This window comes from Puma concolor, chromosome B3 (assembly GCF_028749965.1).
Source record: "Puma concolor isolate L17-30 chromosome B3, mPumCon1.1.hap2, whole genome shotgun sequence".
In the NCBI taxonomy this organism is placed as follows: Eukaryota; Metazoa; Chordata; class Mammalia; order Carnivora; family Felidae; genus Puma; species Puma concolor.
In genome coordinates, this window is record NC_141672.1 from 146,640,433 (window position 1) to 146,664,058 (window position 23,626).

Sequence of the window (23,626 nt, forward strand, 5' to 3'; positions counted from 1 at the left end):
TGGGGACAGCCGGGTGATGCGCCAAGCTAGGCGGAAGATCTGGCCCAGGAGGCCCAGTCCGTCTCTGGCCTGAGGGCGCTGCAGGGCCCCAGGGGCAGCTTCTGGCGTCAGGATTCCCATGTGCCGGCGCAGGGGTGCAAGCACCTGCCTTCCAGGCCGGGAGAGCCCAGGGCCCGCGTCCTGACCTGCAGGACGCGGGACTTCAGTGCCACATCTGGGAAAATCTGGGACATATCACCCCGCAGGCGGCTGCCAAGGGGTGGGGCTCCACGATGCCCTGCCCATTTGGTGGGCGTGTCGATCCCACAACCCCGCCCGTCCCTGCCCCTCCAATCACAGCTCTGGAGCCTTGGGCCAGCCTCTCAGGGAGGGGCCGGAAGAGGAGGGTGCAGCGACACAGCAGCCAATGGGAAGCCAAGAGGTAGGGATGCTCGGTCAAACTCCTCCAATCACCTGCGGCGTAAGCTCGGGGTTTCACCCACGATTGCAAAGCCGCGAACCTGGGCATGCTCCTCTGTCCCACCCGGACGTGGATGCAGGGCCGGGCTGTTGGGTGTCAGAGTGATTAGTACTGGACCCTGGGGTCGGAGAGCTCAGCGTCCGGGTCCTGAGGCGGCCGCTTGCGAGCTGGATGGGCTTGGGGCACGTGACCTCCCTGGTAGGTAAAAGGCGGTCGTACCCCGGGTCCGCGGCGTGGCGTCGGGGGCACGCGGAGCCGCAAGCCCAGGCCCAGCGCGCTGTCGGGGCTCTTCCCTCCCCCCGCGCTCACCGAGGGCCACCTCCGCCTGTATAGACGACGCGGAGCGTGCTGTGCCCCCAGATTCCCAGGTTGAAACCTACTTCCCGGTGGGGTGGTTCCGAGGTGGCGCCCAGGGAGGACATGGGGTCACATGGGTGGAGTCTGCGGGACTGGGGTTAGTGCCCTTCTAATAGAGACCCCAGAGAGCCCGGGGAGGGGGGCAGGGTCCCACGTTGGGGCACAGCCAGAGGGGCGGCGAGCGGGACTCAGCAGACACCTTATCCCGGACCTCCCGGCTTCCAGAACCCGGAGGTGCCAGCTGTCACTCGCGGAACCCCGAGGTGTAGACTGTCACCTGAGCCCCCTGCCTGTGGTGTTCTGTCCCAGCAGCCGCGGTGGACTTAACACAACCTCCCCCCGGCCATTGCACCTCCAGCCCAATGCCACAAAACCACGGGTCACTCCTGAAGAGACGGTGGCCCCGATGGCCCCGGGGACTGATGTGGGACTGCCTTCCAGGAGCTCGGACATGGAGGTCACCAGGACGTCCTTTCGTAGACTTCCTGGAGGTGGTTTGTGATGAGGGTCCTGAACCAGAAACAGATATTGGGGAACGAGGGGTCAAGTTTCGAAAGGTGTCCCCAGATCTTCCCTGGGGTCCTTGGAAGGTGGTCGAGGAGAACCTGTCACCTCCCCTCCCAGCTCCCTCTCCCCATTACTTCTGCTCTTTCCAGCTCTCACGTCCCCAGGCTACGCAGGAGCCCGGTGTTTGTCTCTGTCCCTCAGGTCAGCACCCACCGAAGAAGGCTGTCTCTGAATCCAGCTCTGGATGGGCCTTTGGGTCCCTCGCCCCTCCCCCTCTTTCAGGTCTCTTCCTTTTCTCTCTGCCCCTTTTCCACCTCGGTTCGGCTCCCTCAGTTTCCCCTCTTCAAGATCCGGTCGGGTTTTGTTAGGAGAGGAGCTGGGGAACCACAAGATGGGGGACCCGGGATGGCCCACAGCTGGAGGGGACGCTGGGCCAGGGATGGGAACTGTGTCATTAGGCTGTAGGGTTAAGACGTTTTTCCTTTCTATGCTTTCTGACCAACTTTTTTTTTTTTTTTTTTTATGATTTGTCATTGTTGAGATGGGACAAAAGTCACATTCAGACTACGTCACATGTCGGTGGTGTTGAGAGGCAAGCCAACCCAGCAAGAGGGGATCCCTCGTTACCTCGTCCCAAATTTCTTCTCCTTTGCTCTTCACCGTGCCCTGCAGTCTCTGTTCCACTGTCCTGTCCGTGCATCCCGAGAATAAAAGGAACGACCAGTAAAACCCCGGCTGGCGGGGAGCAGGGCAGTAGTGTTTCCGTGTGTGTTGTCGGGCAGGGAGGGTGACAGTAGCTCCCAGATCCTGGACAGGAAATACCACAAGGTTTTGTCCCTTCCGGGCACTGGGCGCATCCTGCTGCCCACAGGGGTGACGAGGGACACGGACCCAGCGGAGCACTGCCCAGGCACAAATGCCATTCTTAGGAAGTAAGTGCCCTTCGTGCCAGGCCGGCCGGGCTGAGGCCTCTGCCAGATGCTCGAAATGGGACATCAGTGGTGTCCTGGGAATCTAAGGATTGAAGCTAGACTCTGTTGCCGTTGCAGCCCCACAGCGGACGAGATGTTCACCGACCTCACGGCCACGGCGGACACGCAGAGGCTGTGTGAGAGCTTCTGGACGCACGGAGTGGCGGGCAGAATGGGAGACCAGGTGAGCAGGGCCCCGTACTTGTTGGTGAGGAAGGACACCAAAGGCAGGGGTACGTTTTGATGATGCCCCTGTAAGGCGGCAGAGGGGGAAGTGGGGCCGCTGGCGTCTCCTGGGGGTTCATCTGAGAAACTGGGGCGGCCTGGGCCGGTGTCCAGCCGTGGTCTGGGCAGAAGGCTCGTCTCTTGACTCTTTAGCGTGTCTGTGACCAGAAGAGAGCTTCTCTGTTGCCTCTCTTCTACATCAAAATACAGGATTGTGGCTACGTAATTAGAAACTTGGGGTTTCTTTCCCCTGCTGGACCGCAGGACCAAATTACTCCCATTCTTAGTGTGGGCCGCTGCTGGGCCATTTTCCCGAGTTCTGAAATGTTACATATTTGTCCTTGCGATGGTACCGTTTGTGGTGGTGAATGTGCAGTTATCCAGGAAGGTCTCGCATTGTTTTCTTTTACTCTCCATCGTGAGGCTGGAAGGAACTCAGCCCCTCCTACCAAGAGCTGCGCAGTTGGTCTGACAAGTAATTAGCCCGTAGAAGTGAGTAAGAAGCCTGCCTTCCAGGGGCCATGGACAGATTGAAGCGCCCCCGGGGGCACTTGGCTGGGCGGGAGCACCTGGAAAGCAGGTCAGATTACGAGAGGTAGAGGGTTGGGAGCCCTTCCCGACACCCCTGAGCATTCCTTCTTTGGGCACCTGCTGTCTTGTGTTTTGGTCCCTGTGGGTGTACAGATGTCTGAAGAGTGAGCTTTCAGAGATGAGCGATGATGCCAGATTCCATGTGACAGAATTACAGGCTGTCCGAGGTGGAGGGGCCCTTTGAGAGCAAGCTGACCCCCAGACCAGAAGTCCCAGGTACCCAGCTTGCTTGGTGCCATAGCCGGGTGGTGAGCAGAACCAAACGTACCAGCTTGCCAGCTTGTGCTTCTTTCCCACCATCTGCTGTGTCCGTGAGGAGTCAGGGGAGCAGGGGAGGGATGCTCACCCGTACTGTGTGCCAGGCACGGGGCTCAGCGTCGTCCAAGTTCATCGTTCGCTCGGTGCTTCAGGAGTACTTCTTGACCCAGGTCTAAGCTCCAGGCCAGTGGCCTGCAAGTATACATCTGGGGACCTTAGGTGGCTGTTGAATGTCACTTGGGGACTGACGTCTGTGCACCGTGGAAGAGGGAACCCGTGGAAGCACGGTCAGACGCCTGCTCTTCGGGTCCTCTTCTTCCGTCCTGGAGGCTCGGGCCCAAACGTGGTCCTCAGGAGCCCGGGCCACAGTAACAAAACAGCCACGGAGACCAGCACCTCCCGAGCGCCGAGGGGCGGGCACTGGGCACAGCGTCCCAGTCTGTCCTCACCTCAGCCCTGTTATCATCTCCTCGTTTCCAGAGGGGAAGATCAAGGGCCCACCCAAAGTCACCCGGCGGAGACAGGCTGAACACCACGTCGGCCCGACCGCAACGCCGGCGGTCCGCACCACTGACCCGTGCTCTCAGCAGACCGTGCCTTTTCACCGCAACATGGAACACCACAAATTAATTACCGACAGAGCAATTATAGACGTGTTCAAACAAATTGCAAATATGAGTACAAGTGCACTCTATTTACAAAGCCCTGGAAATGCTGTTTGGGAGTTTAGAAAAACACACACTAAGGGGGGGAGAAAAACAAGGAAGAACTCAAAACCGAATTTACAAATCGTTTGTACAATAATAACGAGAACTATGTATCATAACAAAAGATGAAAACTCAGCAGAAAAACTAGCAAAGGATGTGATTAGGAAGCTAAAGAAAAGAAGTTGCATACATGGCCCAAAATAAATGGAGAAAAGTTCAAATTTTTGGACTAAAGAAACAGAAACCGAAGCAAGAAAGGATTTTGGAAAATGACAAAACCCGGTGTGGGGGATGCTGTAGGGAGACAGACGGTGAGGAAGACACTTTCCTGTGCTGTAATGGGGAGTGTAAATGCTTTTGAGGACAAGGACCCTTTAGTGGCAATTTTAGCCTTAAAAATATGTATAACCCTTGACTGTCAATTCCGCTTCTAGGGATTTACCCTCAGGAAATAATCTTTAACGTATATAAAGAATTTTCTATTAAATGTTCACCACATTGCTAATGTCAGCAAAAATTTGGCAAAACGTTGAAATTTGGCAAAACAGTAGGAATTGTAATAAGTAAATATACTGTGCATATAACGGGAAACTAAGTTATCTATTAAAATGGTGCCATGTAAGAATATTCAAGGCATTCCAAACACCTGTAATAGGTTGTTCAGTGAAAACACAGTTTAAAAACAGCAATGCGGTGTAACCCCAATTCTAAAGCACTCCTGACCTTCCCCAGGTGGTGAATGGTAACATCACCGAGGGGGGGATAAGCCCATTTCGTGTGCATCAGGAAAGGGTGTACTGGGAAGATGCATCCTGGGGCATGTGTACCCCAGAATGCATAACCTGAATCATTAACATGACCATTAACATGATCATGATGGGTGACACCCCCCCCCCCCCCCCCGCCCTGCCAGCTGCGGGACGCCTATGAAATCACTGACCGCTGGCCTGGCTGCTGAGTCAGCAAAACAAGTTACTGTGGAGAACAGTTTTAGGACAATTGACGTCGTCTGAATATGGACTGTGGGCTAGATATCGAGAGATCGGTGTCGATGTTGGCACTATGGTTACCTAAGAGAACTACCTTATTCTTGGGAAACAGACCCTGAAACATTCAGGGGGTTAGGGGCCTCCCGCTTAATCGCGAACGGTCCAGAAAATAAATATCTGTCTATGTTAGAGTAGTATGTTGTTAGAATCGTCATTTTAATATCCGCAACCACACGGAATATATTTAACGTAACAGCAACAATATCTGTGGGTCTGTCTCCATTCATAGGGAGACAGAGAAGAGGTAGAGTAGGTCCGGGTGAGGCGCCTGGGGAGCCCCTCGTACCGTCGTTGGGACGTCTCTGCAAGTTTGAAGCGACGGCAGGACTAACGGTGACAAGAGGCACATTAGCAACGGCAACGTTACTCACACAAGCGGCAATAATACTTTTTCCTTGGTGGTGGGATCGCGCTCGGCGTTTATTTCCGTCTCTCTGCAGACACGTGTTTTCGAACATTGTCCGCAGCAAGCGTGTAAAACTGCGTTTAGCTGGTTCACCGAGCAGTCTCAACTCTGGGGGCGTCGCTGGAACTGCCTTAGAAAGAAAACCCCCCAGTCGCAGCCGCGTGCGTTCTCTTCAGGTCCTCGATGGCATCTCATAAACATCTATAAGCTCCACAGTCACTGTAATTTTTAAAGGACTCTGGCACAGGTTACACCGTCTGTCCCCTGTCCCCCTGAGAGCTCATCCTCTTGCCCCAACGCTGGTCTGGCCTCAGCCTGAGGGAGGAGGGGACATCTCCCTCCGCTGCCCCGGTCACCCTCCACTCTGGTCTCCGGGGTCGGGACCCTTCTGGCCGCTTCTCCCAAGGGTCCCTTGTGGGAGCTCTTCGGGGGGCCTTGAAGGGGCTTCCTACCATGGCTGCTGTGTGCAGCCCGTCACTGCTCTGGGTCCCTCAGCCAGCGGGCAGTTCATCCCAGTACCTACCGGAAGGCCCACGGGTCAAAGTGTCCCCAGCTGACCCGGCACCCCCACCCCCACCCCAAGCTGGGTCCTCCTCTGGCCTTTCCCACCTGGGTGCAGGCTACCACCCTCCACCCAAGTGATCCCTCCATCCTCACTCGCTTCCTCACCCATGCAGCGTACCCACCACGTCTTGTCTGCTCTGTTCCTGAGTATTTCCCCAAACCACTCAGTTTTCCCGCCTTATTTTCAGGTCACGCTTCGGTCACACCCCCTTAGTCCTGGTGCCCACAACCTGCGGTGATCTCTTGAGCTCCAGCTCTTTAGACGTACCCTCATCTCTTCCTCTCTGCCCCTCCCAGCCCCCTGGCCCTCTGTCCGTGGCCTGCTTGCCTCCTCTGAAGCTTCTGGTCCCGTGAGCGCACGGCTGGGATGGAGAAGGTCCTCAGGGGCACGGGTCGTGCAGATGGGGTTCCGAGTCCATGGGCAGTCCTGGATGAAGACGGGAAACCGTCCCGACCCGCCCCAGTTGGAGGGAAGGGATTTAGGGTGGGTGTGCGGACCGGCTGCTCCCGGGCACGGGGGTCACTGAGCTGCTCCCTCGGTGTCCACAGCCCTGTCTGGATTTGCCCAGGCTCCTCGGTACCTCGTCCCAAAGACAGTCGCATGTGGGGATTCGTGAGAGTCGGTCGGAGATGCTTTTGGAACTTCCGAGATTCAGCTCCTGCACGTGGTTACTGGTCAGCAGAGGCAGACAGAGCTTAGTGGGGTCTGCAGCTCATGCTTGAGGGGTCCCCCAAGAAAACACAAATTTTCACATCCACGGTGCAGAGCCGTGGGGGACCCCGCAAGCCTAGTTGCCTTAGCTTCCGGGTCAGTCGGCCTTTCTGGTCCGAGGCTACAGCTGAGGACAGCGACAGCAGGGCCACGGGACCCCCGTGGTCAGGGCGGTGCTGAGGTCGCGACAGGCCACAGTTGCGCCAGGGCCTCCGACTCGGGTCGGGCAGGCTTGGGGCGCGGTCTAGGCTTTGTGTGTGTCATTAGCTGCGCGGCCGTGGAAGATTGTTTCAACTTGGCACCTCGGGTTCCTCTTCTGAAACTAAGTGGGGTCACTGTTCTAAAAGGTTCCCCATTCCCCTTCCAGAAATGCATTCTTACAGCCGAATTCAAATGACTCCAGCCCGTTTTGTGCCAGTGAGGAAAGAACCAAGTGCTTGTAGTGATGATGACCTGGGGGGCCCTGGGTGGCTCAGTTGAGCATCCGATTTTGGCTCAGGTCATGATCTCACAGTTTGTGGGTTCGAGCCCCGCGTCGGGCTCTGTGCTGACAGGAGCCTGCTTTGGATTCTGTGTTTCCTCGCTCTCTCTCTCTCTCTCTCTCTCTGCCCCTCTCCTGCTCACGCTCTCTCTCTCTCTCTCCTTCAAATACAAACATTAAAAAAAACTTTTTTAATTTTTTTTTTTAAATCTGTAGCTTAACTATCCCAGGCATGAAAAGCATGGCGTAACCCTCACTCCCGCCCCACTTGGGAAAAGAGCACTTTGTCGTGGGCTGGGGACTCCCTCTGCTTATCTCAGGAGAGTTCCCTGGCCACCGCACTAGCCCTGAGGGCGAGGGCTGCCTCCCCCCCCCCCCACCAGTCTCTCTCAGACCCAGCCAGACTGGAGTCCAGCCTCGTTCTTTTGCCTGCAAATAACCAGGTTCCCAGCGCCAGTTATCGAAGAGACTGTCTGTTCCCCCCGAATATTCTTGGCTCCCTTGACAAGCATCGGGTGGCCACTCAGGCACGAGTTTCTTTCTGGGCCCCCCATCCTGTCCCCTGGTCCAGGTGTCTGTTTCTGTGCCAGGTTCTTACCATTTCGATTACCAGAGCTTTGTAATATATTTTGAAATCAGGAAGTGTGATGCTTGGTACCTTCTCAAAACTGCTTGTGACGCTTCCAGGGTCTTCTGTGGTTCCACAGAGGTTTTAGGATTGTTTGTTCTATTTGTGTGGAAAATGCCATTGGAATTTAAAAACAAAATTTTTTTAACGTTTATTTATGTTTGAGAGAGACAGAGACAGAGTGTGAGCGGGACGGGGGCAGAGAGAGAGGGAGACAGAATCCCGAGCAGGCTCCAGGCCCTGAGCAAGCCGTCAGCACAGAGCCCAACGCGGGGCTCGAACTCACAAACAGCGAGATCATGACCTGAGCTGAAGTTGGAGGCTCGACCGACTGAGCCACCCCGACGCCCCTGGAATTTTGATCGAGATGCATCGGGTCTATAGGTGACATCGGGTAGGATGGACATTCTAACAATATTAACTCTTCCAGTCCGTGTAGACTGGCTATCTTTCCATTTGTGTCTTTGTCAGTTTTTTTCATCACTGTCTTACGGAGGTCAGTGTAGAGATCTCTAACTTTTGTTTTTAAAGTTTAATTATTTATTTTGATAGAGACAGAGACAGCGCAATGAGGGAGGGGCAGAGAGAGGAGAGAGAGAGAGGGGGAGGGAGGGAGGGAGGGAGAGAGAGAGAGAGAGAGAGAGAGAGAGAGAGAGAGAATCCCAAGCAGGCTCCACCCTATCAACACAGAGCCTGACTCAGAGCCTGAACCCATGAAACCGTGAGATCACGACCTGGACCGAAACGAAGAGTCTGACGCTAAGCCGACTGAGGCACCCAGGGGCCCCGAGATCTCTCACTTTTTGGTTAAATTTGTTCCTAAGGATGTTATCGTTTTTGGTGCTATCGTAAAGGGCATTGGTTTCTTTATTTCTTTTTCGGGTAGTTCACTGTTGGTGGGTAGAAACACAGCTGATTGTTGTGTGTGGATGTCATGCCCTCGCAGCTTTGCCGCATTTATCCGTCCTGACGGTCACCGGGTAGAGTCTTCAGGATTTTCCTCACGTAAGATCACGTCATCAGCAAACAGATGACTTTCCTTCTTCCTCTCTGATCTCCGGTGCGTTCTTTCTCTACCCACTTTGTTGAGAGTTTTTATCCTGAAAGGACGTTCAGTCTCGCCAAATGCTGTTTCTGCTTCAACTGAGATGATTGTGTGATCTTTATCTTTCGTTCTGTTACCATGGTGTCCTATATCACTCACAAAAAATTAACTTGAAATGGATTAAGGGGTTAAATGTAGGACTTGAAAGTGTAAAACTCCTAGAAGAAGACATAGGAAGAAAGCTCCTTGACCCTGGTCTTGGCCAGGATGGTTTGGAAAGGGCACAGAAAGCACGTGAAACAAAAGCAAAACCAAGTAAGTGCTGCTTCGTGAGACTAGAAAGTTTCTACACAGCAAAGGAAACCATGAACGAAACGAAAGGGCAGCCTACCAAACAGGACACAGTGTGTGCAAACCATCTATCTGATCGGAGGTTGATTTCCAGAATATATGAGGAACTCCTACAGCTCCATCGCAGAAAGATAAAAATCGGACTTCAAAATGGGCAAAGGATCTGAACAGACCTTTTCCCAAAGAAAGTATGCAAATGATCACCAAAAGCCTGAAAAGGTGCTCGACAACACCAGTCAGAGAAATGCAAATCGAAACCACAATGGGGTGTCACCCTGTACCCCTTAGGAAGGTAGAATCCAAACAAGAGACAGCAAGTGCCGGTGAGGACGCGAGGATGCGAGGACGCAGAGAAAGGGGAGCCTCCTGGCTGTGGGTGGGAATGCGAACCGGGGCGGCCGCCCTGGAGCACAGGATGCAGGTGCCTCAAGAAATTAAAAACAGAACTGCCCTCATGATCCAGCAGCCACACTTCTGGGTATTTACTTGAAGAAAATGACATCACCAATTGCAGAGAATATGTGCACCCCCATGTCCGTCGCAGCTCTGTTTACAGTAGCCGAGCTATGGAGACAAGATAGGGAAGGACCCTAAATGCGCACCCAGGAGCGGATGGGCGAAGAAACGCGAGATACGTTACCTATTATTGTGTGTCATCAAGGAGGAGATCCTGCCATTTGTCGACGTGGATGGACTTCGAGGGCATTGAGTTTCCGGGAATGAGGCAGACAAAGACAGATCCCGTAGGATTGAATGTGTGTGTGGAAGCTAGAGGTGCTGACCTCCCCGAAGCAGGGAGTGGACTCATCATTGGTCACTGCTGGGGGCGGGGGGCAGATAAGAAGACGTGAGTCAAAGGGTACCGGCTTCCAGTGTCAGATGAGTAAGTTCCGGGGAGCTGACGCACAGCATGGTGACGGGGGCGAACACTACTGTGTTGTGCGCTCGAAAGTGGCTAAGAGGGTAGATTTGAAATGTTCTCACCACCACAACAGAATGGAGATCATTTGAGGTGAGCGATGTGCTAACTACCCCTTTTGTGGCAAAGATTTTATAACACGCGTGTATTATCGAGTCCTCATATCGCACCCCTTCAACTCACACGGCGTTGTGTGTCAGTTATACCTCAGTAGAGCTGGGGGAAGACAGACGTGGGGTCGGGGGCCGGGAGGAGAGAAAGAAGAGGAACACGAGGAGAGTCCCCTTTTCCATCCTGGGTTCATATGCGACCCACAAAGTCAAGTGTTGATGTAAGCAGAACGGGTCTTGACCCCCTCCCTGTGTGCTTCTTTCTTTCTGGGGCCCCTGCCCTCGGTCCCAGAGGCTTACCGTTAACCCCCCATGACCGCCTGGGCCTCCCTGACCACACACGGTGGCCCTTGTCCCTGGCGCATCCCACACGCGCCCTCCCCGGCCCTCAGTCCATGTGACAGCAGCTGAGGGCTTGCAGCAGAGAAAGCCGGTTGAACTAGGGTTTCATTCCCGGGCACCTTATCTACATGGGTTCCTACTTGTGGGAATATCGGACAGAATAAGGAAACGAATGTGAAACTGGGCTGAGTGGACGAAGATCATTTCTGGAAAGGAGGGTCAGGTGCCCCCCTAGACATGGACTTGTATTCATGGCGCCTCCCCTCTATCCCTCAGATCCTCACGTTCTCTGAATATTCCAGGTCTCTCCCCAGATGGAGGGGGGCGGCAGGGTCTGGGTGGGGAGGAGGGGGGCAGAGGCTGTTCACAGGTGCGGTTCGTCTGCAGGCTGGATGCCCCCTCGTGAGATGCGGGTCTCGGGGACGGAGGCAGGAGGGCTGGAGGGGGGGAGGGTGAACGGGCCGGAGAGCCCAGAGCCTTGCCGCCTGGAGGTGACTTCGAAAGCTCTACTGACTTAGAGCCATGGTGTGAGCTGTTAGAAGTTGCTTTTAAGGGGGCACCTGGGTGGCTCAGTCGTTTGAGCGTCCGACTCCTGATTTCGGCTCAGGTCATGGTCCCAGGGTCATGAGTTCAAGCCCCATGTTGGGCTCTGTGCTGACCGTTGAGCCTGCTTGGGATTCTCTCTCTGCCCCTCTGCCCCTCCCCTGCTTGCGCGCGCTCTCTCTCTCTCTCTCTCTCTCTCTCTCAAAAAAAAAGAAACTTTTAAGAAGGATCCACTTGCTGGGGATCAGGTCTGACTGCCCAGCTCAGGGAAGGGAGAGTCAAAGCTCTGAGGGTGGTTGTCCCAGGAAAGCAGACGTGGCCAGGGAACACCGGTGCCTTCCGGGGAGACACTGGTGTTTGGAGGGTGGGGAAGAACATTAGGATTCTCGTAATACCGGCAATGGTCTGAGGACTAAGGCTGTCCTCGCCAGGGATGGGCGCAGGCCGACAGGGCGGGGGGTGGGGGAACCACGTAGCCAACAGCTCAAGGGACCCTACGGCACACTCTGCTTGTCACTCACACGTTCCGTCGTGGGTCTGTGTTCATACGGGCACACCCGTGTGTGAATGTTTCCTTCGGGTAATTTCTGAAAAGTGGGGTTAGAGTATCAAAGGGTATGTGCGTTACTGACCTTGGCAAGACCCTGGAAGCATGCTGGAATGAGAAACCGCATTTGATGAGAGTGGGGAGAAGCAGGCATTCCCTGTTGCCGGTGGGATTGGAAGATGCCCCCTTTCTGGGAAGGAACGTAGCAGTCCGGCAGGCTTTGACATCTAGCGCGATCCGCGTGCCTGTCCGGTGTTTCCGTTTGGAGTCCGTCCGAAGGAAGTAAAGATGGGCAAAGATGTTTTTGCTAGGCTCTGGGCAGCACTGTATGTGGTGGTGAGAAATGAGCGAAACCCTCCCCCCCCAAGTTGTGGTGTCAGGGGACTGGTGGAGTAACACAGGACACGTCTGGGCACTAGAGTGCCCTTCCTTCAACGTCGTGCTGTTCAAGTGTGTGTACGGACGTCGGTGGTCTCCACACAGCGCGTGCGAATCGAGGCTCCTGGGGCTGAGATGTGCCTGCCGCCCTCAGCTCTGGGCCCCCGTTTCCTTTCTGAGTCAAGGTCAGTGGCGGGGCTCCACGGGGTCCCTGCGGCCCCTCCCCGGGCCGGATCGGCCTCCACGAGGGCTGATTGATGGCTGGGTGGGGTACCCGTCTGCTGGGCTCCCTTTCCCTGGGTTTTGGGGAAATAGGGACACTTTCCCCTAGCCGTTCCCGGCACTAACACGCAGTGTCCACTGTTCCATCCATGTGGACATCTGGGTCCCGGGGGAGGAGAGACCCGAGGCTCCGGGCTCAGAGCGGTGTGCGGGAAGGGATGCGGGGGCTCCTGGCAGCGTGGGCACTGGCTTCCACGGGCACTTCTGCGCCCCACCCCCTCGCCGGGACTGATGGACACTCAGCGGTCAGAATTTTATCCCTATGTTCTTATCTCCTGTGTACTTTTTCTAACCTCAGGATTGGGGTCGTCTCTAACCCTCCCCGCCCTTTTTTTTTTTGCTTCTGAGAACGTCTCGATGTTTTCCCTTGAAATCTAAGGAAATTGGTGGTGCCCAGTGCCCACACTCCACAGCGTTGGAGGAATTCTAGGACCCGTGGCGCTTCAGGGGCGTGTGGGGGCGTGAGACCGGGACGTCCAGCGGGACCGGGCCTGTGGGCTGTGGCTTCAGTGCCCGCACATCCCAGGATCCTACTGAGGGAGCGAGGGCTGGGCTGGGCGGTGACCAGGCACGCCTCGGTTGGCCGGGACTCGCTGATCCGCGTGCGGAACGTCTTTCCCAGCAGCGCCCGGTAGTAGACCGGACAGCAAGGTGCGATTCCTCTTGTTCTAGGACAACTGATTGCGAAGACAGGTGGTATAATGTATTTGATAATTTGAATTAAAGTAATATCAATAATACTAATAGCCATGACCCTTTGTTGAGAAACATAACATACTGTATGTTACCTGTCAGACACCATATATTATGCGTTCTGTGCTACATACACGTTAACATCGTTACACCTTACGTGTTACTTATTATTTAGAATATATCGTAGCCAGAGACTAGCAATTGTATCCTTCCTGCCTGAGCTCTCCTCATTGCTAACTCAAATCCAAATGTGAGTGGTTGGGTTTTGGGGGGTGGTGACGGTGGCCGGCAAAACCCTAGCCGTCAATTTCTGATGATCCGTTAGGGTTTTGTGTTTTCAGGATGGGGAAGGCAGGGAAGTGGCCTGAACCCTGGGCCTGGGAAGAGTAATGAGGCGGAGTTATTGGGCTGGTGGGGACTCTCTGGGTCGGGGGCTGGGAGGGGCACTGTGCGTGCAGGTTGGTGGACCCTCCGGGTGGGGGGCTGGGACAGCCGCTGTGCGTGCAGGTGACGGTCTGGACAGGGGCTGTAAGTGGCCTTGCTGAGAACCGCGAGGAGCAGGGGACAGGGGGCCAGTGCTCACCAGCAGCCAACGTGGGAGCCCAGGGCCCCTCCTTGCTTGGGAGTTGGAAGTTGGGGCACTTCTTGAAGGGTTATTGTAGGGTTCGCTTTGACTGTCGGTCTGGTTTCCCTGAGGGCCAGGTGAGATATGGGATGACAGAATTAGGGTTCAGGAGAGACCTCAGTGGGCCTGACTGCTGACAGCCGTGTGGCTCCCAGAACCAGGTCCCGGCCAGGCGTCCCGTGCAGCCATGAGAGGGAGCCGGAGAGTGTCCCACTGGAGAGGAGACGGGGCCTGGGCGTCAGCGCGACCCAGATACTGGCCCATGGGGCGTGTCCGGGGCTGGCGAGACCACACCTGGATTTGTCCTTGGCTCCGAGCGCCCCAGATGCCCCCTTTCTCAGCCCCCCGGGGACCCTCTCCCCTAAGCCCTGCCCTCTTTCCTTCCCTCCCTACCCGGGTGGCCCTGAGCCTCCTCAGCCTCCTTGTCCTGCCTCTAGCCCCTGGAGCCCAGCCGGGAGGCTCCACGACCCCCTCCTCCCCAGAGCCCCCCTGCCGGCCTTCACCCCACCGCCAGATGAGTCTCCCTCCGTGGGAGCATCGGTGGATGTGCGGCCCTGCGTCTCCCACCCCCGCCAGCTCTCCGTGAAAGCCTGGCCTGTGCGGGCCGTTCTGAGCCCGGCAGGGAGGTGCGGGCGGGGCGGAGACCGCACGTACACGTAGGGCTGTGGCTGCCTCCTCTGCGTGCCACTCGCCCTCCCGCACGCACACGCTCCGCGGACCTGCGCACTGATTTCCAGGCCCGAGTACCCGCCGGGAAGGAGACAAACAGCTGTTTTCCGAGGGTGCTCATGAGCGGCTGCTGTGCTCATGGTCACCCAGGAGACACGACTGTCCGCAGCAGGGCCCATGCGCCCCCGGATGGAGGGCACGGCGTGGCCCCGTGGGCCAGCTGTCCTGTGGGAGGAACCAGCTGTGCTGAGGGCCTGGGCCGCGCAGCCCCTGTGTCGAGAACTCGAGTGTCCACGAGCTCCGGGCACCTGTCTTCCCCGGGTGGGGGGGCCCTGGGCGTGCTTCCTCGGACCTGGTGCACCTGGTCCCCGCTGGTCACAGGGACCCGGTCACCTCTGCGAGCCTCTCCTGGCCCCTGGCATCCCCTAGGACATGCAGGCTCCCACGCCTGTTCCACGCAGACCCTCCAGGAAGGACACGTGGAAGTCTCCACGCTCCCCAGGTGCCCGAGACCCCGAGGGGGCCTCCCTCCCCACAGCCAGCCGCCCACGCCGACCGAAGCTCCGTCTCCCGCTCTGTGCCCCGCAGGTGCTCCCATATCCCCACCGGAGTGATCCCCAGGCACACACGTAGCCTGGTTTGTCTGCCGGTGGCGCGGCCCAGGACGTCCCGGGCCACCACGTATTAGCAGAGCTTCTTCGGGGAGCTGTGGGCCACCCAGCGGTTCCTGCAGGGGGCCACGCGCGGACAACTTACAGCCTCCCCCGTGACGTTCCCGTCGGCCAACCTGCCAGGAGGGCTGTCCCCGGCCCTTCGGCCCTTCCGCCCACGCAGCCCTCAGCCTCAGCCACTTTGCTGACTCTCTCCCCTCTCTCTCCCAGTCACCCCTTCTCAACTCCGCCCCTGCGTATCTGCAGCCGTAGAAGTGGCCGGAGAACAGAGGGTCTTACAGGGCCGGCTGCCTCTTCCTCAGAAGGCTACTGTGGTTATAAAAGGCAAAGAAATCGTCTTCCTTTACAGAGTCAAGTTTAACGAGCCAGGAATTCCCCATCTCGCAGGTTGACGTTGTACACGAGGGGCACCGACACGGTGTGCACGTGGGTCGCTGCGTGGGCTCCTCTCCTGGACTCCCCCCGGGAGTTTGCTCGCTTCCCCACAAGCCTCGGAGCGTGAGGGTGCCTCATTGCCCCCAGCGGGGTCCCCCCCACCTTGTGTGCTGACCGTGCCCTCCCTCAGGCCAACCCTTCATGGAGGCACTAAGGATTCTCTCTTCTTTGTTTTTGTTTTTTTAAATGTTTATTTATTTTTAAGAGAGAGAGAGAGAGAGAGAGACATATCGTGAGCTGGGGAGGGTCAGAGAGAGAGGGAGACACAGAATCTGAAACAGGCTCCAGGCTCTGAGCTGTCAGCACAGAGCCCGACGCGGGGCTCGAACCCACGAACTGTGAGATCGTGACCTGAGCCGAAGTCAGACACTTAACTGACTGAGCCCCCAGGCGCCCCAGGAATGCTCTTTTGTCCTCCTCCTCCACCTTCCTTGTTAAATTAATGGACTGTATTTTTTTTTTTTTTAATGGAATGGTTTTATATTTACAGAAGTGAGTGAACAGAACGGAGAGCTCCCGGGCACTCCCCTGCTGCCCCACAGACTGTCCCTTCTGATCATCACCGGCTTGCCTCACCATCGCGGTACATCTGTTAGAATTCGTGGAACAATTCTGGCACGTTGTTGTTGACTAAAGTCCAAGTTTACGGGCAGGATTTCCCCTAGCGTCTCTTCTCTGCTCCAGAACCCCATCCAGGACACCACATTACAGTCCTTAGTCCTCTGGTCTCCTCAGGCTCCTCCTGGTGGTGACACTTCCCCGGACTCTCCTTGTTTTTGGTGAGCTCGGCGGGTCCACTCTTTTGCAGCATATGCCCCTCTGTCGGAATCTACCGGACGTATTATGCACCATCAGACCAGGGCTCCGGGCTCTGCGGGGAAGGTCACGGGCACCGTCGCACCGTCTTCAGATGCCATCGGTGTTAGTGGCACACGGGCTGCCGACCCTGGCCGGGCCACCTGGCCGAGGAGAGCTGTCAGGCTGCCCTGGGAGGTCGCTCCTCCCTGCCCCTCCGCCCGCCGTGGTGTTTGAGGGGGGAGCACGCAGCCGCCATCAGGGTCCTGTCCACCTGCCTGAGGGCAGGGAACGCACACAAAGCGTTTGCAGTCCTTCCGCGTGGGACAGTTGTCTCTTCTCTCATGCATTGCTTTATCCCATCACTTATTTATAGCAGGATGGACTCAGCGGTATTTTTTTTTTTTTCAACGTTTTATTTATTTTTGGGACAGAGAGAGACAGAGCATGAACGGGGGAGGGGCAGAGAGAGAGGGAGACACAGAATCGGAAACAGGCTCCAGGCTCTGAGCCATCAGCCCAGAGCCCGACGCGGGGCTCGAACTCACGGACCGCGAGATCGTGACCTGGCTGAAGTCGGACGCTTCACCGACTGCGCCACCCAGGCGCCCCTCAGCGGTATTTATTTTACGCCCCGGCGTCTAATCGATACTGCTTCACTGACTTTGTTGCTCAGGTTGTTGGCGCTCGGCTACGGGGACTCTCAGTCGGTCTCCCGGCCCTTTGACAATCCCGCCTCCGCGCCCTGCGTGTTTCCTCACTTTCCTCGTGGGGCGAGCTGCTCCCTTCGCTTTTTTTCATCCCTGGCCCTGTTCTCAGCTCTCTGTTTTCACAGCGAAACGTGCCTCAGCTGCCCGGGGGCCCAGAGCAGGTCCAGCCCTCTCCCGTGGCCGCCGGTGGCTCTGAGCAGGAGTCATTCACTCCTCCTCGTCACTGCACAGGGACTTGGACAGGGGAAGTTGGCAGAGGACCGGAGTCCGAGCCTTCCCCTGCGGGGTGCGGCCACCTCCTTGCAAGTGGGGGGGGGGGGGGTGCCTCCTTAGCCCCCACCTGGAGCAGCCCCCCGCACTATGCTGCCCCCCGAGGGAACGCGGCCGTGGCCCCTCGGCCCGTCCCCGCCAGGACACCGCCCGGCCTCCGGCTCGGCTTGGGCTGTCGGCAGTGCCCCTCCCCAGCAGGTAACGGAAACACGCCCTTGGGGGTAACTCCCCAGCAGCCACCCGTGGCCCCGCGGGCAGCTCTGAGCTCCGCTCCCCCCACCCCCCACCGTGGAAAATTGTCCGCAGCGGCCAGGGGGAGGTGTGACCCGTGTCGAGTCGAGGTTACTCACCACAGGATGGCTTTGGGCAGGGGGGGTTTCAGTGACATTCAGCAATGGGAAAAGACACAAGCCTCACTGCTCTATTTTTATGAGAGGGCGTGCATATTTATATATCGGCCTCATATTTAAATGTTCCAGTTTGGGCTATGGTTTTTTGAAAAAGTACTATTTTTTTTTCCTTTTTATAGAAACAGAGTTCACTTTGAATTGTGGCAGGTTTTTTTGTTTGTTTGTTTTTCAAAGAGAAGTCTGCGTTTGAACTGCATGACAACCACATGAACAGGATTTCAAGAAATCCTACGGGACCCCACCAGAAAGGGAACGGAGGGGTTGTCTGCTGTGTTGCTCACGGCTAAACGTCATTGTCACTGGGGCCTGTGGTCCCGACCACAAACATGTGACCGAGGACACGGATGGGGAGGCTGAGCTGAGTCAGATCTTCCGCTCGCCTTAGCGCTGGCTCTGCAGAGGGCGGCGTGGGCCCCACTCCCGGGCCTGACTCCCCGGGGTCTGACTCCAGGGGCCGGGGAGTGTGGGTCTCGCGTCGCTGAGCCCACCAGGAGGGTGGGCGTTAAACGCTTCCACGGCCCCAGTTGGGGGCCAGACCCTCGCTCGCGTTGAGCTCGGGAGGGAGGATGATCTCGGGTCTTTGGATGCTGGGGCGAAGAAAACCACCCCGTGGAAGTCCACGTTCCGCGGACTGGCTCCCTGACGTCCGGGCCCCACGTCCCGCGCTCACACTCGCCACGGGATGGGCCCGCGGTCGCCCTACCAAGTGCCCCCGGTGGCGGTGTGGCTCCGCGTGCCGGGCACCGTGTCAAGTACACCGCGGGTTTGTGTGACCCCACTGGAGCCTCGTCCCCGCGTCCCCGCGAGCAGGTGACATCGCGCTCCTCCGTCCACAGACCACCGAGCAGGGGCTCGGGGAGGTCGGTGAGCCGTGGGGCTGGGGTCAGAGCCTTCACCTGCCCCCCTGTAACCACGGGTCCTGGCGCAGGAACCAGAAGACCTAGAGCATGGTTCCGTGTCTGTCCCTAACTGGCCGGCTTGGCGGGAGCAAAGCCACTGGCCACGTGTGACCCCCCGATGCCCTGCGGGTCACAGGGAGCCGACTGCCCCTGCCCCGTGCCCGTCAGGCTGCTCCGAAAACACACGTGTGTGCACGTGACGTGTCCCCGCTGCCAGTGGTGACGGGCCTCCGTCACAATGTCCCCTCTGGAGGCACGTCCTGCTCTCCGGGGGACGCTCCCACGTACCGTCCCCGGGGCAGGCCTGCGGGCGCAGCAGGAGAGGCGGCACCTGCCGTGGGCGCCGCCGGGCCCTCGTGCCCCGGAGCCGGTCGGAGGAGGTTCCGTGGCTCATCCTCCGGACCTCACCCGCGGTCAGACTCTGAACTTGCCCTCCTCCCAGCGGGACGAGACTGGGATGAGCCCACCCAGTCCCGGAAGTAGGCTGTCCTCCTGTCCCACCCTCCCCGGCGGGAGTTGGTATCTCCGGCAGCCTGTGTCCCCGCCACGGGGCCAGTGCCCACTGTGCCCTCGCCAAGCCACCCTCCACCCGGCCACGTAGACCCCTGCCCGTCCCCGTCTGTGGCCCACCCCCTTGCAGGGCAGCCCCGTCACCCTGGCTGCCGCCTTCCCCAGCCTCACCTCGCACCTGCCCCCGCCAGCCTCGCTCAGGGGCTCGGGGGGGCTCAGGGGGCCCCCGCCAGCCTCGCTCAGGGGCTCGGGGGGGGGCTCAGGGGGCCCCCGCCAGCCTCGCTCCCTGCTCTGCCTACCCTGACCCTCCCCTGGAGCTCTGCTCCAGCGACGCTCTTCCAGAAAAACCTCTGTTCCCATCACCCCTACTAGGGGCTTCTCCTGGAGCTCCCCCTCCGCCCCCCTTGGACTTCGTACTTCTCCCCTCCATGAGGGCAGGGACTTGAGGGGACAGGTCCTCGTGCCTGGTGAACACCGGCAGAAGGGATGTTCTCGGCTGGGTGGGTGACCGTGGGGCCGGGCACGCGGTGGCTGGGCCTCTGGTTGGACCCTGCTCGTGCTCCCCGAGGCCATGTGGGGGACTCCACCCCCTCTCGGGGCCACCCGCGCCCTGACCCTCCCACCCGTCACCGAGCCTGCAGGCTGGCCCCACACAGCAGCAGAGGTGAAAGGTGCCAGAGTGGGTGCCCGCTGGCCCCGCGGGTCGGGCTCGGCGAGGAGTCTGAGCGGCTCTCCTCCTTTTCTGGCGGACTCGGGGTAAATCCCCGTCGCTGGCCGGCATACAGATAGAAGAAACCAGCTGAAAATCCACCCGCTCCCCTGAGGCAGAAAACCATCAGACTTTACCACATTCCCTTGAGCGAAGAAAACGTCAGATTTGCTCAGAACAGGATAGAAAAGTGCGTCCCCTCCCGTGTGTGCAGTTGCAGCCACGTAATGCGTGATCTCCTGTCTTGGGGCAGATTCCTCCCTTAACACAGGTGCCACGGAGGAAGAGCCGCGGCCGTGGTACCCGCAGCCTGGATTCTACTGGGACAGGCCTGAGGGCGACGGGCGAGGACAGACGGGACAACGCCTCCTGCGCCTCCTGCCCGAGACCCTCCGTGGGCATTTGCCGTGAGCGGTAACCTCTCTCGTGTCTTGCCACGGACCTGTGAGGAATATAAATGCTGGTGGATGGGAGCAGGGCCCAAGCGGACTTCGTGGACAGAAATGTAATTCTTATGGAATGCAAACCAACAAACAAACTCAGCAAAATTCTCCGCAGTCTAGAATCTTCTGGGAAAGTGTTGCCCTAAATTACGGAGTCTGTTCATCGAGATGAAAGTCTGTGTCTCAGGACATAATTATTATTTTAACCATTTTGGAAGGAAATGATTCTCCCTGAAGGCTGAGCTCCTTGAAGGCAGAGTTGTGTCTGACTCCCCACATCAGCCGTGGGGCCCGGCCATCAGGATTGTCTTGCTGACACCTCTTTCTCGTTTTCTTCCTTTCTCCCAGAACCTACGCGCTGTTGGGGGCTTTCCTGGAACCCTTCCTTTCCCCCTTCTCCTCGCACATTGGAACAGTCAGTGAGATATGAGCAAGATTAGGTAAACCTTCCATGAGAGCTGTTTCAAAGAGGTCAATTCAGATGGGAAGTATGCCTCCCTGTCCCCAACACTTCCCTTTCCTCCTCCCTGCTGACTGGAATTTAGATGTGATGACTGGAATTGCAGCAGCCATCTTGTGATCACGAGGTGACTTTGAGGCTGGAAGCCACGTGCTAAGAATGGTGAACAAGAAAGATAGAAGGTTACTGATGAGATCAAGAGCCACCCCAGTCTTGGACTCCCTACCTCCAGGTTTCCTGTTATGTTGAAGAAACTGCCCCCCCCCCCCCCCCCGCCGTCCTGCCAGGCTTGGTTCAACCGCTTTTGTTTGGGGTCCCTGCAACTAGTGGCCAAAGCAATGGCTAACTAATGTTCTCGCAAAGAGCCTGACGTAGAGGAGGGACTTGGTAAAAGACCGGATGGACCCATGGTATGGTCTTGTAATGAGCCCTCAAGACCTTGAGGGATGCAAGGCTATTTGTCTTGTGACGTGATGGCCCAGATTTCACACTGACTCCTCGTTCACGATCTTTCCCGTCGGGACTTTCCGGCATGTTGGGTGCCACTTTCCAGCCTGTGCTGTTGGCACATTCCTCCGTCCGCTTCTAGTTTGTTCCTTCTGATCTGCTGTGAGTTTAGAAACCCTCCCTCTGATTGTGTTAGAGCTGCACGTTGAGTAAGAGCACAGGGGCTCTGGGTGAGGTGGACCGAGAGGCTGGCCTTTGAATCTGGGTGAGGAAAATGCTCCTGTGGGTGAACTGTGTTTCGTTTGGGCTGCTCAGAAGCCCTTGCGGTCATTCCCCCTTTGGCCACATTTCAGGCCCGCCAGTTTGCTGCAGAGGTGGCTCTAGAAGGGTGTGAATTCTGAGAGCTGCAGCCCAAGCTTCTGAGAGGCCGTGCACGGGGAGGGCGGGGTCAGCATCGTGAACAAATAAATACTCAGTGAGGCTTCGAGCTCCCGTCAGCCGGGCTGACTTTGGAACTAGACCGAAGTTCTAACGAGATAGGTGCCTTAAGTCACTGGTGGTTTTCAGGCCTTTCTTCTTTGTGTGCTTTGAAGGGTCCTGCTGAATTATTCGCTAAAAACAGTTCCAGGGCAGAGACGGATCTAGAAAGAGGCCATGACACGGACAGGAGGTGTTGACACAGGAGAGTTAAGAGTGAATGAAGCAGAGACACGAAGACTAATGTGGACATTTCCTAATTGGTCCCAAGTGTGCTTCCACTGACCCCTCCCATTTAGCCCCGAGGGCTCCAGTAAGGAGACCCGTGCAGACAGGGCCCTCCTACACAGGCGGGGCCGAAGGAGTCCCAGGCCCACGCTAAGGAGGCCCGTGTGCTTGCGGGAGGAAGCCGAAGATGCGGTGTTGTCGGGAGATGCCTGGGCACTTCTTACGGGGTGGAGACAGGTAGTGACCGGTGCCGGGCGGGTCACGAGGCGTGTGCTTGGCATAGCGTGAGCGCCCGTGTCCTTTGCACGTTTCAGTAATGCTGGGGTTCTAGACGCCGATGCCGATAGGGGTCCGTGTGCGGCGTCAGAAGGGGGAAGCAGGGCCCCAAGAATGATACGGGCCAGAGACACAGGGAGACTCCTGCTCAGCACGTGGGACATGTGCGTGTGCATGCACACGTGTGTGCACGTGGATGGGTGTGTGTGCATGTGCGTATGTGTGAGTGTGTGTGTGTGCTTGAACACAGTCGGTGACATGGACCCGGGCCAGGAAAGGGATCAGACGCGGTTCCTAAGTAGGACAATCAGATCTCTCAGGGTGGGGATCTTGGGGCCTAAAACTTCAGACTTTGGCCCACTCACCACTCACTGCAGGCCAGCAGCGGGAGGTACCAGAGCGTGGCCTCACCTGCTGTGGCTCCTGCCTGCACATGTGTCCCTTTGGCTGGGGACCCTGTGGAGAAGGAGTGGAGCAGGTATTTAATTAGATTTTACTTCATCTAATTATAGGCCAATGTCTTCTTGGTAATCGTTTCATTCAAAAATTAAGACAAATTAAAAAAAAATTTTAATGTTTATTTATTTTTGAGAGAGAGAGAGAGAGAGAGCGAGCGAGCGCGCGCGAGTGTGTGCACAAGTGGGGGAGGGGCAGAGAGAGAAGGAGACACAGAATCCAAAGCAGGCTCCAGGCTGCGAGCTGTCAGCACAGAGCCCGACGCGGGGCTCGAACTCACAAACTGAACTGCGAGATCACGACCTGGGCCGACGGACACTCAACCGACTGACCCACCCAGGCACCCCATCATTCAAAAATGTTTAAATTACAGAGCTTTTCATGTGTGATGCAAACCTTTTAAGCAATCCAGAAGCTAGTGCAGTAAACAGTGAAAATCTCCTGTTTCTCCTCTACTCCCCTTCCCAGTGCAGAGTGAACCCTTATGTGGAGTCAGACCTACACTTCCAGACCTTTCCCTGGGCAAACACACATGCACACACACACACACACACACACACACGCACACACACGGACACAGCGAGATGATCCTGTATGTATCCTAACCTACAACTGAAGAAACCTCAGTCTATCGTGGTTATCTTTCCGCGTTGATACATGTATATTTAATTCATTCCTTTCTTACCCGCTCTGTCCTGGTCCATTGTGTGGATCGTTGGTAATTTGTCGAGTCACCCCTTATCAGAAGGCATTAGATGGTCTCCGGTGTTCTGCTGTTAGAGACAAATTAACGAGGGCATGAGCAGTGAGGTGAGCGACCGGCACTTCGTAGGACACGGTCCTGGAGGAGGGTCACCGGATCAGAGGGTGTCCCGGCCACGGCCGGTCGACAGGCACCGTCGCAGTTCCCTCCCCACAGCGTCTGTGCCCTTGTTCCAACGAGCATGCGTAATGAGTAGCAAGCCGGAGCGCAAGCCCCACGCTGAATGTCCGTCCCCTCTCCTTCCCC

At 57.1% G+C, this 23,626-nt stretch overlaps 1 long non-coding RNA gene across 3 annotated transcripts in view; it reads left to right on the plus strand.

Moving 5' to 3' along the window:
* The first annotated feature begins 489 nt into the window (after positions 1 to 489).
* The window catches only part of LOC147580493 (uncharacterized), a 30,158-nt gene continuing 7,021 nt past the window's right edge, over positions 490 to 23,626 (plus strand). For all 3 annotated transcript variants that reach the window (XR_015252983.1, XR_015252984.1, XR_015252985.1), the window contains exons 1-2: positions 490 to 658; positions 2,374 to 2,479. This is a non-coding gene — a long non-coding RNA (uncharacterized LOC147580493). The remainder of the gene's footprint in view (positions 659 to 2,373; positions 2,480 to 23,626) is intronic.